Source organism: Somniosus microcephalus, unplaced genomic scaffold (assembly GCF_052327205.1).
Source record: "Somniosus microcephalus isolate GS21.2 unplaced genomic scaffold, FLI_Smic_1.0 scaffold251, whole genome shotgun sequence".
Taxonomy (NCBI): Eukaryota; Metazoa; Chordata; class Chondrichthyes; order Squaliformes; family Somniosidae; genus Somniosus; species Somniosus microcephalus.
In genome coordinates this window covers 345,346-361,687 of record NW_028225438.1, presented here as the reverse complement: position 1 = coordinate 361,687, position 16,342 = coordinate 345,346, and the positions used below count along the sequence as shown (strand labels likewise).

The 16,342-nt window shown below is 49.7% G+C and overlaps 1 pseudogene; it reads right to left on the bottom strand.

Moving 5' to 3' along the window:
• Nucleotides 1-13,709: 13,709 nt before the first annotated feature.
• Nucleotides 13,710-15,472, bottom strand: LOC147081995 (interferon-induced protein with tetratricopeptide repeats 5 pseudogene; annotated as a pseudogene).
• Nucleotides 15,473-16,342: the final 870 nt, after the last annotated feature.

Sequence of the window (16,342 nt, the reverse complement as noted above, 5' to 3'; positions counted from 1 at the left end):
TGGGTTCTGGTCGATCCCTGTGCGGAGGGAGGACCAGTATAAATTTGCCTTTACTTTCAAAGGGCAACAGTATACCTGGAATTGCTTGCCACAAGGCTTCCACAATAGTCCCAGCATTTTCCACCAATGCATGGCGGACAGCCTGAAGGAGTTCAGTCAGCCCCTTCAGTTAGTACAGTACGTGGACGACCTGCTCCTGTTTACCGACACGGTCGGGGAGCACGGCCCACTGCTGGCTGAACTGTTGGAACTACTGACCAGAAGGGGGTTCAAAGTCAACCCAAAGAAAGCGCAGATCGGTCAAAAGGAAGTCAAGTTCCTGGGGCTGACCATCCGCGCCGGAAAAAGGGCCATCGATAGGGCTAGGAGGGAGGCGGTACAGGAGTTACCGGTCCCCGTCACCATAAAGGGTGTGAGGTCGTTTCTAGGGCTAACCGGGTACTGCCGAGACTTCATGGAGGACTATGCGGCCATGGCAGCCCCACTACTCCAACTCCTGCACAAGGGAGTGTAGTGGTCGTGGGATAAAGGATGCCAGGCCGCGTTCGAGAAGGAAGCTGCAGACCGCACCGGCCCTGGGAGCGATAGATGGGGGAAGGGAGTTCTTCCTGGAGGTGGCGGCCAGCGGGGACAGTCTCAGTGCTGTGTTGCTCCAGGAGCGACATGGCAAGCTGAGACCCGTGGTTTACTCCTCCAGGGTACTCACCGACGTGGAGAGGAGCTACTCGGTCTGTGAGCGGCACCTCTTGGCCACACACTGGGCTGTGAAAAGATCCGCCATCTTCACAGGCACCTCCCCCATCACCCTCCTCACACACCACACGCCCACCAAGATGCTTTTGGATGGGAGGATTAAGGATGGGACAGTAAGCAGTGCCCGCATTGCGCACTGGACCCTACTCCTCTCACAAATGGATCTGCGGGTACGAGGCCTGTGCGAGCCCAGATTAGCCGCCAACCTGGCTTACCCTGGGACAGCCCATCAATGTTCCGTTGAAGGGGTATGGGAGGTTGACGTTGGTCTCCGGGCTGGGATACATCCCACCGGCCGTGAGATTTACGTGGATGGTTCCAGCACAGTATCCACTGGAAAGCGGCTCACGGGGTTCGGAGTGTATGACCCAATGGCTGACATTGCGTTGGCGATTAAACTCCCCAGTACCATGAGCGCCCAGCAGGCAGAACTGTCTGCTGTGGCGTATGTGGTTACCCATCCCGAAGTTTTCCCTACCCCGTACACGATTTGCTCAGACAGCATGTTTACATGCAATTCGTGTACCGAATACCTGGCCATCTGGTCCCGTCGCGGATTCACTTCCGCGGATGGGAGACCCTTGGTGGTAAAGCCCCTGCTGGAGAAGATCCTGGCAGCCGTGGGGGAGAAGGGTGAGGTCTTCATCCACAAGGTGAAGGCTCACTCCTCCACAGAACCTCGCGGTCAGGAGAACTAGCGAGCTGACGCACTGGCGAGAGAGGGTGCCCAGACCGGCATTTTCTGGGACCCCTACGGGTCCGGACCAGTGGCAGCTGTAAAAGGCAGGGATGGGATCTAGAAGAGTGTAGGTGTAGCGCTAGCCCCGGACCTAAAATCAGTCCAATCTCAGGACCCTGCCCTGAGAGGGGTATTTAACGCGGTTAACGAGGGGAAGAAAATGGAAGGCCCGTATGGTGCAGCATCCCTGTCCATAAGAGAGGGGATGCTGTTTAAAGAAGAGCAGTGGGTGGTGCCTCAGCAGCACTGGAGGGAATTCCTTCAACTGGCCCATGAGGGACCAGGAACAGGGCACCCCGGGCCTGAGGTGACCTGGCAGCGGGTGGAACAAGCAGGATGGTGGCCAGGACTCCGGGAGGATGTCCGGGAGTTTTGCGCGAACTGTCTTGTGTGCGCGGCAAATAACCCCGATCCTCACAGGAGGAAGGTGCTGATGGGACACATTAGGAGGGTAGAGGGACCATGGCAGTCAATCCAAATTGACTATATCGGACCCTTACCTGCCACCCAGGGAGGCTATAAGTACTGCCTCGTTCTGGTGGACGTGTTCTCAAAATGGGTTGAAGCCTTCCCCTGCCGAACAGCCACAGCGTTAGGGACTGCGAGAATCTTGGTGCGGGAGGTGTTCTCGAGATGGGGACTGCCCCAGTTCGTGGAATGCGATCAGGGAAGCCAGTTTACCGGCCAAGTAATGCAGAACACCCTGATGCTGCTGGGCATTCAGGGGAAATGGCACGTAGCCTACAATCCACAGTCATCGGGGATTGTGGAGCGGATGAACCGCACCTTAAAAGAAAAAATGAGGAAAGAGATAATGGGTTCGCCCCAAAGGTGGGCAGAAGTCCTGCCTCTTGTCCTCATGGGGATCCGCTCCAGCCAGTCGAAGAGTACGGGGTACTATCCGCATGAGCTCATGACCGGGAGGGTCATGAGAACCCCCACCCATGTCCTGGCCCCAGTCCTAACGAAGGGGCAGCTAAGGGAGGTGAATCGGGACAAATTCGCCCCACGCTCCTTGAACGCCTCCAAAGGATCTATGAGGGGGCCGCAGGTAACATGGGGAGGCAGCATCAGGGAAATAGGATGCTGCTCGAGCCCAGTAAAACCCATCGCTGGGAGGTAGGGGATCTAGTGATGGTAAGGAACTTCGCCCGTGTGGGGAGTTTTGAGCCACTTTACATGGGTCCCTACAGCATCGTAGATCACGCCAGCCCCATGGTGTATGCAGTGAAACTGCCCCGGCGCACAAAATGGTTTCACATCAATCAATGTAAGCTGTTTAAGCCGGAGGCAGGGAAGCAGGCAGCGGGGGCTGAAAAAGGCAGCAAAGAATTAAAAACTGCAGGGGAGCTGCAGCCGCAGGTCACACAGGCTGGACGAGCAGCCTGCGTGAGGGGAGGAGTTGTCCCGTCCACATAGGAGACTCCCCCATTGTTCTGGGACCCAGAAGGGGAGGAGCCGGAGGTCCTAGGTCCTGTCCCTGATCACCCAGAAGGGGAGGAGCCGGAGGTCCTAGGTCCTGTCCCTGGTCACAAGGAAGCCGAGTCGGAGGACGAAGGTCCTGCCCCCGACTGCGGTGAAGGGGAGGAGCCGGAGGTCTTAGGTCTTGCCCATGAGTGCAGCATTAGAGAGGTGGCGTCTGGGGGCGGAGACTCTCAACCTGGAGTCCCAGGTAGCGGAGAGGTGCCTGCCGCTGACCCAGAGCCTAGGGAGGCGGAGCCTGCGGGAGGAAGCCCACAGCCGGCAGTCGTGGGGAAGCCACGGACTGCAGCCAGGGCCAAAACTCCAGCCAAGGGTCCGACCTACGAGGAAGCCTCATATGTGGTGACCCTTAGACGGTCAAATAGAAAACCGCAACCGAAGAAGGTTTGATCACCGGTTTTCACAAGAGGGACCCCCCGGAAGAAAGCTGCGAGAAGTTTAAACGGTCCACAGCCAGCAGCCACGGGCTGCCAGGGACCAGCAGCTGAGACCGATGTGGGAACGCAGCAGGGGGAGGCCTGCGACGGTCCCCGCAGATTATAAGCTGGCCGTCCGGAGACGGGCGGCAGATGTATATATTTATATAGTTTTGGGTAATAAGGTTTAGTTTATTGTAATTTTAGAAAATAAGTAATGTGGTCTTCTGGAAGTATGGTAGCACTTTGGAACGATAGAATGTGGCAAGTTTTAGGTGAGCTAGGGTCGCGGGACCCACTCACCCCGCACCCAAGCCGAGGAGCCCAGGGAGCCTGGCTCGAAACCTTTTTTTATCTCTCCGCCAGATAGTAACAAGATGATGCCAGTAGGAGGCATCATCCTCGCGGTCCTGGTGGGCCTCAACGTCGCCTGGAGAGGAGAGACGGAGGATCACCGCATCTTTGGCTGCTCTGGGGAAACTGCGCCTCTGGCCCACGACGGGCAGGGCCTGCGCGAAGCAGAGGAAGTCGCTGGGTACACCCACGAGGGCAACTGGCCCGGATGGCTGGGCTCGAACGCCACGAAATATTCAAGCGAAACTGGCTTCACATACGGGGAGGTCTCTTTGTCGTGTCCTCGGATCAAGATCCAGGCCACGCGGATCAGTGTGACTGTGGGGAAACGTATTTGCCTAACCTGCAGGGGGAACATCCCCCTGGATAGGTGGTGGTGGCTCAGGAAACTGAGCAGGGACATGGGGAACCCCAGAGTAAAGTGGGAAAGGTTAGGGAACGACACTCACCGGACTATCACAGGGACCCAGGGAGGGTTGACAGTGTGCTGGGATAAATGGTGGGAACCCGATCAGGGGATTTACGTGTGTGTGTGGGATTCAGAGAAAGTCTGCCCCACAGGTGTTTCCATCATTTTCCACAGCCAGTGGCAAGATAACGGGAGGGGGATGGACTGGGAATCGCGCTTGGACGCCTGCGCGGTCCCCTACTCCCCAATCGCGGTTAATGCCACTGAGCTAGTGACACGTCCCCGACACCACGGACGGTAGCAGAGGGATGCCCCACCACCACCAAGGGACCAGGGAACGGTTTAGTATTAGTTCCCACTGACCAAATGGCCTATCACGGGGTCCATTACGCAGTGGCCTCGGTCATCCTCAACCTGACCGAGGTGCACCTGCCGGAATGGTGCCCCGTAGAAATGGCAAGGCTGTATCAGGCCCTGCTGAAAGAGACCCTGCAGAAGTTTTTCGAATTTGACTTCGCGGGGGTCAATAGAACCGAACTCTATACCGAGGGCCACGAGGAATGGGAGCAATTGGGGAGACAAAGAAGGGGCGCCGTGAATGACTGGTTCACAGGGTTTAACACTGGGTCGTCCATCATAAATAGTATGGACGACATCGAATTGCAACGGCAGGTTAACAGGTTAAAGACCCAGTTGAAGGGGATCCTCATGGACGAAAATCGGGTGGTGGGTTCGGAGCTCCATGAGGACCAGGCTATGACTCTCCATTTAAAAGAAATCATAGCAGAGCTGAAGAAGCAGGCTTGGACGGTCAACGCTCTCATTAGGGAGGACAGGAACGCTTCAGATCAGGCTGCCCAGAATGAGGTGTGCGTACTGTACGGGGCATGGTTGCTGGACGAGGGCCGCAGCAATTTGGAGGACTTAAAACAGGGTTTGGTCCCCTCCTGGATCAGTAACAAACACCTCGCAGCCCTCCACCCCTTTGAGAACGCGTTGAGTCCGTGCCAGCTCCGGCTCGCTTCTGAGGCCTACCCAGTCCCAGTGGACTGTGGTCGCTCCAACCACACCATCATGGGGGTCATCGTGCAGATCCCAGTAATGAGTAGGGCGGCCCGACCTGCGCCTGTGTATAGGGTGGTGAACATTGGAGTCATTCGGGGGGGAGCACACGTCTGTTTCGCAGAGGTCCCACCCTACGTCATTAAGTGGGAGCATGCTATGACGGGGACTGACCTCTCGGGGTGCCGTAGCCGGGGAGCACACATAATCCTGTGTCCCCAGCACTTGAATGCCTATTCAACACCACAGTGCGGGTTCAGTTCTGCTGACGCTAAGCCTATCAATTGCACCATGGAAGCCATGGCACAGGGCCATGTTCCCCCACAGGTGGCATACATAGGTGGTGGGACATATTGTGTCGCCACCGCAGCGTCTCACTACCAGCACGGACAGCACGGCTGGTGCGCGGTCAGTGAAAGCAGCTTCTGTTTCAAACCCGAGGCAGTAGTTCAAGTGGCACAGCTGCGGATTATGCCGATCCCTGAACCATCCACTGTTCACCTCACTGTCAAGGAGAACTTCATCGATCTCCAGAAGTACGTGGCCCACTTTGGTTTCACAATTCCCCCTCTCCCAGAACATTTAACCGAACTGCTGAAAGCAGTTACTGTCTCTCAGAAGCACTTCTTTACTTTAGAGCAGAAAACCACCGACATAGGGGCAAAAATCCAAGACATAGTGGTTCCACCATGGTGGGACCTTTTTGATAATATAGAGATCCCATCATGGGTCAGACTGGCTTCCCACGTCTTAGTGGTGTGCCAGGTAGGGATCGTTCTGTACCTGGTCTGTGTCCAGTGTAGGAGGAAGGGACACGACAGGGAGTTCCCTAGTCAGCGGAATTGGCGGGGCCACTATGTCATCATAAACGGGGACTCGCCCGTGTAACTAAATGTTTTTATTCCATCTGTTTTTGGTGTATTATAACAAAGATTGTGTTGCATCGGGTTATGACTCTAAGGTGAGTCTGTACATAGCATAAATGTTTATCCGGTAGGGGATATCTACTCAACTCCGTTTTCGGGATGAGGAAAGTGCATGTGCGAGGTACACTCCATAGTCAGGTAAACTACGGGGAAGGTCAGTTGTGGGGGGGGGGGGAACTGATTTATGCTCACCCTCAAACATTCATGATACAAAAGACGATTTGAGATGTCCATTGTATCACAGGGAGGACTGTAGGATTCGCAAAAATCCAGGAAAATACAGTCTACATTGTAAAACCCCTGAAATGGCCACATTTTATGAACACAAGATGGAGTTGGCAGATCACATGACTCATTTCAGAAGGACATACCACTGCAGTATCTTACAGAAACCTGAGTCGCCACCGATTAGAAGATTCCAGAACTGACTGCAATTGATATGGTAAAATGGTTACAGTAGTAACGAAGTCAAAACAAAAGTATTTACACCTCAAGGTGTGTTAATTGCTAGCAAAACGCAAACCCATCTCTGAAATCACAGAGCACAGACAAAACCTATTATCTGTACCAAACTCAGAGGGACACAGGACAGATCCCATTAGTTTCATTTACAAGACATTAAAATAAAGTACCCGCTTCTGTCAAAGCAGCCTGCCCATTACTTTAACAAAAGAAAACCCCTGATTTGGCGCCAAGATAAGGGCAAGAAAACAGTATAACTGTTGGGGGAAAAGAGACAAAAACACAGTTTCACACAGACACGAGGAAAAAAGGCAGAGCGAGTGGAGAGGTTCCATTATGGTTCGAGGAGCACGGAGGGCCTACAAGTGCGAGCAGGAGAGCAGGTTCAGGAGCCGGTCCCATAAGGAAGATTGGAGATCCCGGACGATACAGGAGCACCAAGGTCAAGGACAGTTTTTTTAAAACCCTGGTGAGCATAGAGGCCCAACTCCACCTAGCTGATCTAGTTGAAGTATATTTTAGAGACGGGAGGGTTTTTAATATTAAGGGCTTTGTAATTCGGGAGTGTTATTCATCCTTCATTGTGCCGTGCGCTTTCTCCACCCCCGTTTTATTATATCGCTGATCTAGAATTGATGTATTATGATAGTCAAGGTAACTCTTGTGTGTTAAATTTGAGTTCCCATTGAGAGGCGTGTTCATGATTTTTGTCTGCATTGTTTCTTCATTCTCTATGTTTTATTCTCCTTAAAAATAAAGATACCTTTGATTTAAAACTTCCCTTGTCTCACCTGATCCATTTGTCTTCCGAGTCACAAGTTGGGCCAACACATCAAGGTGGTCTGGCAATAAGCCCAGTGTCTAGAACTGGTGAGGGGGGAGCGCTTCGGAACCACTCACGAGCAGTGTGAAATCAAAAACCGATCTCGCACACCACAAGCTCGTTAAAATGATCCCTTACAGAGGACGAATGCTGTCAACCTGAGAGAGGACAACAGGTTCTTGCTGCAAGAAGCCACGTCCACTCCCCTGGGGCGGCGCCTCGGCAATCCTAGTAATCTGTTGGAGGACAGATTGCTGGAATGCTGTGACACCCTGCAAGCTCCTTTCGACACTGGTAACCGCAGCCACGAAGGCAGCAGCCTGTGCCTGTGTAGCAACAAGCTGAGCTTGCATGACCTGTCAGAGCTTCCACTGCAGCACTCAGACGTTGGGTGGCTTCTGCTTGTGCTGCAATGGAAGCTGAGACATCGGGCAGCAGATGCTGCATCATGATTGGGTCCACAAGTGCGTTAATCGATTTACCCACCATTTCAATGCTGGAAACGATGGGCTCCAAGCTCTGTATAAAGCCCTTTGCAAGGTTAGTGCTGGATTGCTCCCTGCTCTTTGATATTGCACTCAGACTTTCTGGCAGGCCTGACAATGCACCAAGCATTTCGTTGTGCATACCCATCAGCATTCTTCTGTAGGTCGCCCCATTGAAGTCCTCATCTGAGTCCTCTGCCGTAGAACTCGTGTGCGACCTCCCACTCTGGTGAGTTGCTACCTGTGCTACATTTTCCCCCTGCCCTGGCTGTAGTCCACTCATGCCTGTGTCTCACCATGTGCAGATCCCGCCTCTATGCTACCCTCTAAATTCATGCAGTGTCAGTATCTGAGCTGCTGCCTGTGAGTGTGAAATCGAGTGACGGTGCTGTGCCTTCAGTATCACTGCCTTCTTCCTCTTCCAGTTCCTGCTCCTCCACCACTGCCTGGCCAGGTTGGAGTTCTTGGCTCTCTGAAAGGAGAAAGGCCCAAGGGGAGGGTTGTGGTGAGGGGAGGGGGGAAAGCAAGAGGTGCATGTAAATCAGAAGAGATTGTTGAATGAGGGGGAAGTGGGATGTGAGAAGGGGGATTAGGAATGAGGATACCATCATCTTGCAGTGTTTCGGCCGCACCTGTCACCACGGGCTCAGTGGTAAGCACTCCAATGATCTCCAGCACTGTCTCCTCCATTAGGGTAAGGTTTGCCGGCGTGCCTGTCTCCCTGCAGGTAGCCCAGGCTGGCTGCAGTTATCAGCCACCTTGTCCTGTAAGAGAGAGGGAAGTATGTCACTGAATGTGGTGCAATGTGTTTGGGTGATGTGCCTGTCAGGTTCAATACCTGGCAGTGTGTACAAGCTGTGAGATGTGTGTGTGAGGCTTGCAGCAGTGCTAAGTGTGTGAGGGTGAGTGAAGCCATGAATGTTAGGTATGAGTCGTGATTAATAGAGATTGTTGTTCGGTGAGTAAAGGTGGTGTGGTGAATTGAGCAGTGTCTGAGACTAGTGGTTCAGTTGTAAGGATATGGCATTTGAAAATGAATTCACTCACCTTGACTACTCGTGTGAGGTCATTTAACTTCTTGCAGCATTGCATCCAGGTCCTCGGGGCTACACTGCTGGCATTGACCCCGACGGCTAGCTTCCTTTTCCATGTTTGCCTGGAGGGCCTGTAAGGGTTGGGGGGTTCTTTAAACTGGTTTAAAGTAATTTTCCTGGTCTTGCAGCCTTTGCCTGCACCAGACCAATTCCAATAAAACCAATTTTAAAACAGCGGTTCCAAATCGCTACCCCTCCTTTAGTTCTGAGTGGAGGAACTTATAATTAATGATATTAAAATGGAACAAGTGGTTTGGATGAGAGAAAAATCAAGTTTTATTACCTAAATAAACTACAATCAAAAGAATAAACTATACCACACGAACACAGTAATTACAGTAAAACTATATAACAGGGGGTTGCAGACGGTGAAAACGAGGGATACAATGGCTACAAAGTTATTTAAACAATCTTAGCAATACCCTTAAATCACCACCCCTTAACTCCTGCTAAGTTGCCTTGTTGAGGAGTCAGAACACCCTGCTCACCTGTGGTCCAGCGAAGTAAGAGTGAGAGAGAGAGAGAGAGAGCAAGAGAGAGGCTCACCTATGGTCCCAGGAAGTAAAGAGAGAGATAGCTTTTCAGCAGCTATCTTATATATCTGGTGAGCCCCCCCTCCCCCTGCTGTTCTGCCCTGCAAGGGCTGTGTGCAAAATTCCCCGCCCAAAGGGTCCAATACACAAGAGAAAGCTGTGATTGGCTAACTCAGAGTGGTTAGACTGGGTTAATGTGCCTTCCGGAGCTCCCTGGGCTGAAACAAAAGGGAAATACAATTGCTCTATTGTCCAGTGCTGGGTGATTTAAAACCATTCAATTCTTAAACGGATCCCATTCAAGATACAAAAGTCTCTTCTGCAGTTTAGATGTATCCACTTGATATACAAACAAATGCGAATAGCATTCAATTGCTTTGTAAACAAAGCATTGTCCTTTGTCTTCAGCCATGTGGTGACAGCCATTTTTATCCCTGGAAATTTAAAAGCACAACGCCCAGGGATTCTTTAATCAAAAAAATTGATCTTCAGAACTATAAATTATTGCAAATTCTTACAGGCCCCTGGCCCCCTGTGGAAGCAGGACCTCTCTCCTCCTGTCCATCTCCTGCACCAAGGCCTCCAGTTCTATATCCGAGAATTTTGAGTCACGCTCTATCCCCTGTTGTGCCATTGTACTTCCTCCTGCTCACACTCTGTTCCCCAACCAGTTAAATCACCTCCTGCAGCCAGAAGCACCTCCCCTTTGCAGACTGGCTTTAAGAAGTGCAGGCTAGCTTTAATTGGTGCTAGCCTGGCACAAATATGGATTCCCTGCTGAGCGTACAGCCACACAGCAGCACATTCAGAGCTGAGCTGCACACCACAATCATTCCAGTTAGCAGGCAACACGAAGTTTGCGTGCTGCCTTCATTACTTTGAATGGGCGCAGGTTGATGCCGCATTGTGATCCCCGCACCCGTTTTTGGGGCAAACAAATGTTTAGCCCATTACCTGGTCATTATCACATTGCTGTTGGTGGGAGCTTGCTCTGTGCAAATTGGCTGCCGTGTTTCCTACATTACAACAGTGATTTTACTTCAAATGTACCTAATTGGCTGTAAAGTGCTTTGGGGAGTCCTGAAGTCATGAAACGCGTTTTATCAATGCAAATCTTTCTTTTTACGTAATTGTTAACATCCTGAAACAATTTTGGACGTATACCATTAGGGCCATGGGATCAGGAACAACTGCACACTTTGGGGGCGAATTTCGGTTAGGCCCCATTTGGGGGCGGTAACCGAATTATCGCCGGAGATTTAGCACCCGGCGTGGTACTTCAGCTTACCACACCAGTGTGGAAGAGGAGCGCTATCTCGGGCGCTCCACTTCCTGTCGGGGTGGTGTCGGTTGTGGCCACACCTCCCTTTAATTAGTGCCCCGCGAGCAGAGTTCAGCCCGGCTACTGATCCACAAGGCTAGCGCTGACACTGCCCGCAGCAGCCTCGCGGGGCACCACCGAAATTCTGCCATGGGGTGGTAAGGGGTCGCAGCGGGGCACTAAACGGTCACGGTGCACGCCGATAACGTGGTGCCAGAACCTGAGCTGTGTTTGATGTCACAGATCTCCATGGGCCCTATTACCAACATAGACCTGTTGACCATCAAAGAAAGACCCAACAAAACCCAACCTGTTTGGTTGATCTCAACTCTTCCTTCTCACCATATTCCTCAGTCACCTCCTCTGGAATCCACTGATATGACATGCTTCAATAGTATCTCCATGGTAAATTGATCTCAGTGTCTCTAATGCCTAGAACTGGAAATTCTAGTCAGGCTATTGAGCCACTGGAACTGGGCTGCGGCAGACCTTCCTGACAGCCAGTCTGCACTAGAACTGACACCATCCCCAATCCCGGGGTCAGGGCCATTAGTATAAAGGGGGTGGACACTTGCAAGACATTCTCTCCACCACCCACCCTAAGACCAAAGAGCTGAGTTCCTGATCCTTTGCAGCCCGCTCAGTGCCGCTGTATTCCAAAATTAAAAATATACAAAATAATCTGCACACAGTGAGCAGGGCAGAGAACATGAGACCGACAGCCTGAAGCCCCCGAGGGGAACACTTCCGGCGCCAGACTGGTGAGGTCAAGGCGGGAGCACGGCCTGGATAAAACAAGGAATCAGAGTGGCTGTCATTATTGAAAGAAAAGAAACCAGTCAGTCCCCTCCCGCAGGTTGCACGTTCCCACAGACCAATCAGATCACTAGAGCAGCATTAAGGATATGGGTCACATGACACCATGGAAGAAAGAAATTGGCAGAAAAATAACAGAATTGTATCACTCCACAATCATCAGCTGTTAAGTTTACTGCCTGTGTTAAAGGCTGGTCTGAATGTTCCTTACAGAGCTGGTACAGTTCACCATCTCAACGTATGGACTATGAGCGATACTTACTGTCAGCATTAGCACAGATCAATGACACTAATAAAATCGTAGCTACAGTTTCTTTTTATTGGTTATTTTAATACTCCGTCTCGAATATTGCAGAAAATTTACATTCTCATTGGAAAATCTGCATCTGCAACTATAAAGCTTGATTATTTTTAACCATTTTAACCCATTTTTATATCCTTTAGTCGTGAGTCACCCGCTGGAATTGAACCGCTTCCATTGAAGAGGCTGGAAATCAGGGAGCTGCGGGTGGCTCGTTACAGAGAGAGAAAATAATCTTTCTTCCGGCGTTACAGCGGCCATCGCGTATAGCGGGCAAATTGCGCAATCTGGGTGAAAGTGGCCGAACCAACGCAAAAGATCGCGGAAACTCGAGCATAAGTTACGTCAAGCGTAAATCGAGCTTTCCACGATCTTTAACGATTTAAAAAACATTCCCATCGAGGATGGCCACTCCCCAAGATTGAAGTAACGAGGATAGCGAGTCCGTTTGTGGACGTTCGAGGAGGGTTTTCAAATTGAGCTCACTTTCATAGGTACCCAGGCACCAGTGGGCACGATTTAATAGCTTTTACATCTTAAAAAATACTTAAATTACTAAAAATCTGATGGGTGTACAACAATGAAACAAATACATGGTTCAGTATAGTTTTTAAAGTCATTTTCAGACACTTTTAATCAGGTTAATCACAGTTGAAAGACTTATTAAAAATGCTTATTTTTTGTGTTACATTCATTTTCAGCTGTATTAATAAAACAACATCATGTTACCACTCTTAAATACATCAATGAATGTTTTTTAATGCAAAAAAAAATAACTGATTACATTCTATTACACTGACAGATTGCACTGGTTCTTGGAAGATATTAGGCCAGAAATTCCTCCCCAAAGGCGTGAGTACGGAAGGGGTACTCACGCGTCTGGCCGGAGGAAATGCCGGTTTTCAGCATGCACAGCGTATGCGCTGAAAACCGGCATTTCCTCTCCTCTAACCCAAGAGTTGAAGAGGCTAGCGCGTGCGCTGTAGGGGGCAGCGCGTGCGTCTTGGATTTCCTCTGTTTTGGGGGATTTGCGCATGTCTAAAGGCCTCCGGTCTTTACGCTTGTAAAAAGCACACGTAAGTATTTATTTTTACAGGTAAGTGGTGTTTTAGTGTAATTTAGAAAATTTTTTCCCACAGGTTTATTATTTTAAAGAATCTACAATAAGGTAAGTTTAGTTTTAGACCCTTTTTATTAAAAAATTATTTTTTTCAAAAAAAAAAATTATTCTTTAAATTATTTTTTAAAACTTATTTATACTTAATTTAATGATTGGGATGTTTTTTAAATTTTTATTTAAAGTTTAAATAGTGTTTTGGGCCCCCGTAGTTTTCATGAGTTTGACAGTTCTTACTCTCAAACGCATGAATGAACCTTCCCCTCCCCTGATTGGTTGTACAGTGCTCACCTGATCCCAGCCGGCACATCGCACTAACTGTGCCGCTGGATCAGGTAAGCACTGCGCGCTGACATCTGAATCGGGCCTGTGACAGGAAATGCAAGCAGGCCCGGGCTTCAGATGTCAGCGCGCAGGGTGAGTGCAGATCGGGGGCTTGCACGCGCGGCAAGCCCCCGACACCAAGTTCTGGGCCATTATGTTTGTGAATATTCAAACATATTTTAGCAGAAACCTGAACTGTAAGCTGTCCAGTGCAATTTCAAGCACAATTTGTGCCCAAAGCAGAAACTCGACCCCGCTGTGTGTAGTTTCAGCTGGGAAAGTCAGCGTTGACCTAGATAGAAGGGCGTAATTCACAAAGAGCACTTAGATATTCTTCATTGCCACAATCAAACTCCAAGGCCTTTTCAAAGCACTCAATAGCTTCACACTTCTCCCCGTCCAGCTGGTGCAGTAACCCAAGAACACTAAAGGCTTTGCTGTCTCTGGGATTCCTGTCACATTGTTTTGTTGCAATCTTTCTCAAGTTATCACGACACAATTCCCAATCTCTCGTGCCACGTTCAAATTTCAGTCCTTCCAGAAAATGGGTGATAGCCTTTGATTCAGATCTTTTATTACGCAGTTCAAATAAACCAGCCTGTAAACATATTGCCTGCTTATTATCAGGATGAATATCCTCTAATTTCAGTAGATTGCTGCAGATCTCCTCTGCTTTGAAATATTCTCCATTTAATGAACAGATTCCTGCAAAATCCAGATTTGCATTAATAAAAGTTATTAGGCGGGGCTCAAATGCCTTTTCTAAATGATACTTACATAGTTTGATCAACTCAGCTTTCCGTTGAAAAGCAGGATTGCAAGGGTTTTTGCTGCCTGGATATTTGATCAGTTGAAATAGTTTTTTTCTGTAACACAGACCTATTTGGTGGTGTAAGAAGGTAGAGTTTGGGCTAATTTCTAATGCTTTCTTCAACAGCCCCACAGCTTTTTCCATATCCCCTCTTCTCAAAAATTTTGCTGCATAACGAGTTACATATGGAAGATCAGGGGAATTCTGCAATGCTTGTTCAACTAATTTGAGAGCTTCCTCCTTTTGATTGAACTCCTGTAGTTTTAGAGCCAACAGCACCATGGCTACAGAGTCATCTGGATCAAGCTCCAGCACACGTCGCAACTGCTTCATTGATTAACTGGGTTCACCACTCTCTGGGGTACCAGAAAACCCTTTTAGACGAAACAGAACAGTCGCATAACCGACATTCCATTCAGTGTTATCAGGATCTTCCTCCAGAGCCTTTTTAAAACATTCCGTTGCCTCTTCATAGTATTGAGCAGCAGAACTCAACAGTGACCAACCCTTCTCCCCGTATACTTCAGGTATCAGTGCTGTATACCGAGAGCCATTAGTAAATCGTTTACAGATCATCTCCAGCTTGTCGAGGTAGGACTGGCCCTCTGTCAGTTGTCCCATGTGATAATATACCCAGGCATAGTTTCCATAGGTGATGATGCTTCTTCTTTCAAATTCATGTTCATGATTCTCCCTCAGAATCTTTTCAGCTTCCTTTAAGTTTTGAATTGCCTCTTCACAGTTGCCTTGCAGACAGTTTACAAAAGCGAGATGGTTGTGTGGCATGGCCTGATATTTCACACCAGTCTGTATTGAATCTTGCAATCTTTGCTTCATATCGTCCAAGTCAATGTTTTCTTTCTGTGGGCCCCACGTGAAGTGACATTGAAGCTGATCGAGCTTCTCTTTCAACAAATCCTTCTGTACATTGCCGCAAGAAAACAAAATTCATCAAAATCCATCTGAGACTAGCTGAGTCACGCCCTCCCCTCCATCCAGTTTCTTTAACTAAGGCTTTCTCCCGACTCCTGGACCCTATGGCCATGAAGACTCTGGTCACACAATTTTTTAATTTTTTTATTGTTTTTAATTCATTGATGGGATGTGGGTGTCGCTGGCTAGGCCTGCATTTAGTGCCCATCCCTAATTGCCCTTGAGAAGATGGTGGTGAGCCACCTTCTTGAACCGCTGCAGTCCATATGGTGTAGGTACACCCACAATGCTGTTAGGAAGGGAGTTCCAGGATTTTGGCCCAGCGACAGTGAAGGAACGGCGATACAGGTCCAAGTCAGGATGGTGTGTGGCTTGGAGGGGAACTTGTAGGTGGTGATGTTCCCATGAATCTGCTGCCCTTGTCCTTCTAAGTGGTAGAGGTCGCGGGTTTGGAAGGTGCTGTTGAAGGAGCTTTGGCAAGTTGCTGCAGTGCATCTTGTAGATGGTACACACTGCAGCCACAGTGCGCCGGTGCTGGAGGGAGTGAATGTTGAACGTAGTGGATGGAGTGCCAATCAAGCGGGCTGCTTTATCCTGAATGGTGTCGAGCTTCTTGAGTGTTGTTGGAGCTGCACTCATCCAGGCAAGTGGAGAGTATTCCATCATACTCCTGACTTGTGCCTTGTAGATGGTGGAAAGGCTTTGGGGAGTCAGGAGGTGAGACACTCGCCGCAGAATTCCCAGCCTCTGGCCTGCTCTTGCAGCCACAGTATTTATATGGCTGGTCCAGTTCAGTTTCTGATCAACGGTAACCCCCAGGATGTTGATAGTGGGGGATTCAGCGATGGTAATGCCATTGAATGTCAAGGGGAGATGGTTAGAGTCTCGCTTGTTGGAGATGGTCATTGCCTGGCACTTGTATGGTGCGAATGTTACTTGCCACTTGTCAGCCCAAGTCTGAATGTTGTCCAGGTCTTGCTGCATATGGACATGGACTGCATCAGTATCTGACGAGTCTCGAATGGTGACCTCTGCAAAAACCATTGCAAAAGCAAAGAGTATGACTGCAAAATTTAAGCTTACACTCGTCTCCTTCATGCTGGCTGATGCACTAGCTCCTGGCCATTTAGTCTTCTCACCCAATGCACAGCAACACCTCAACCACCCGCACTCCCAATGAT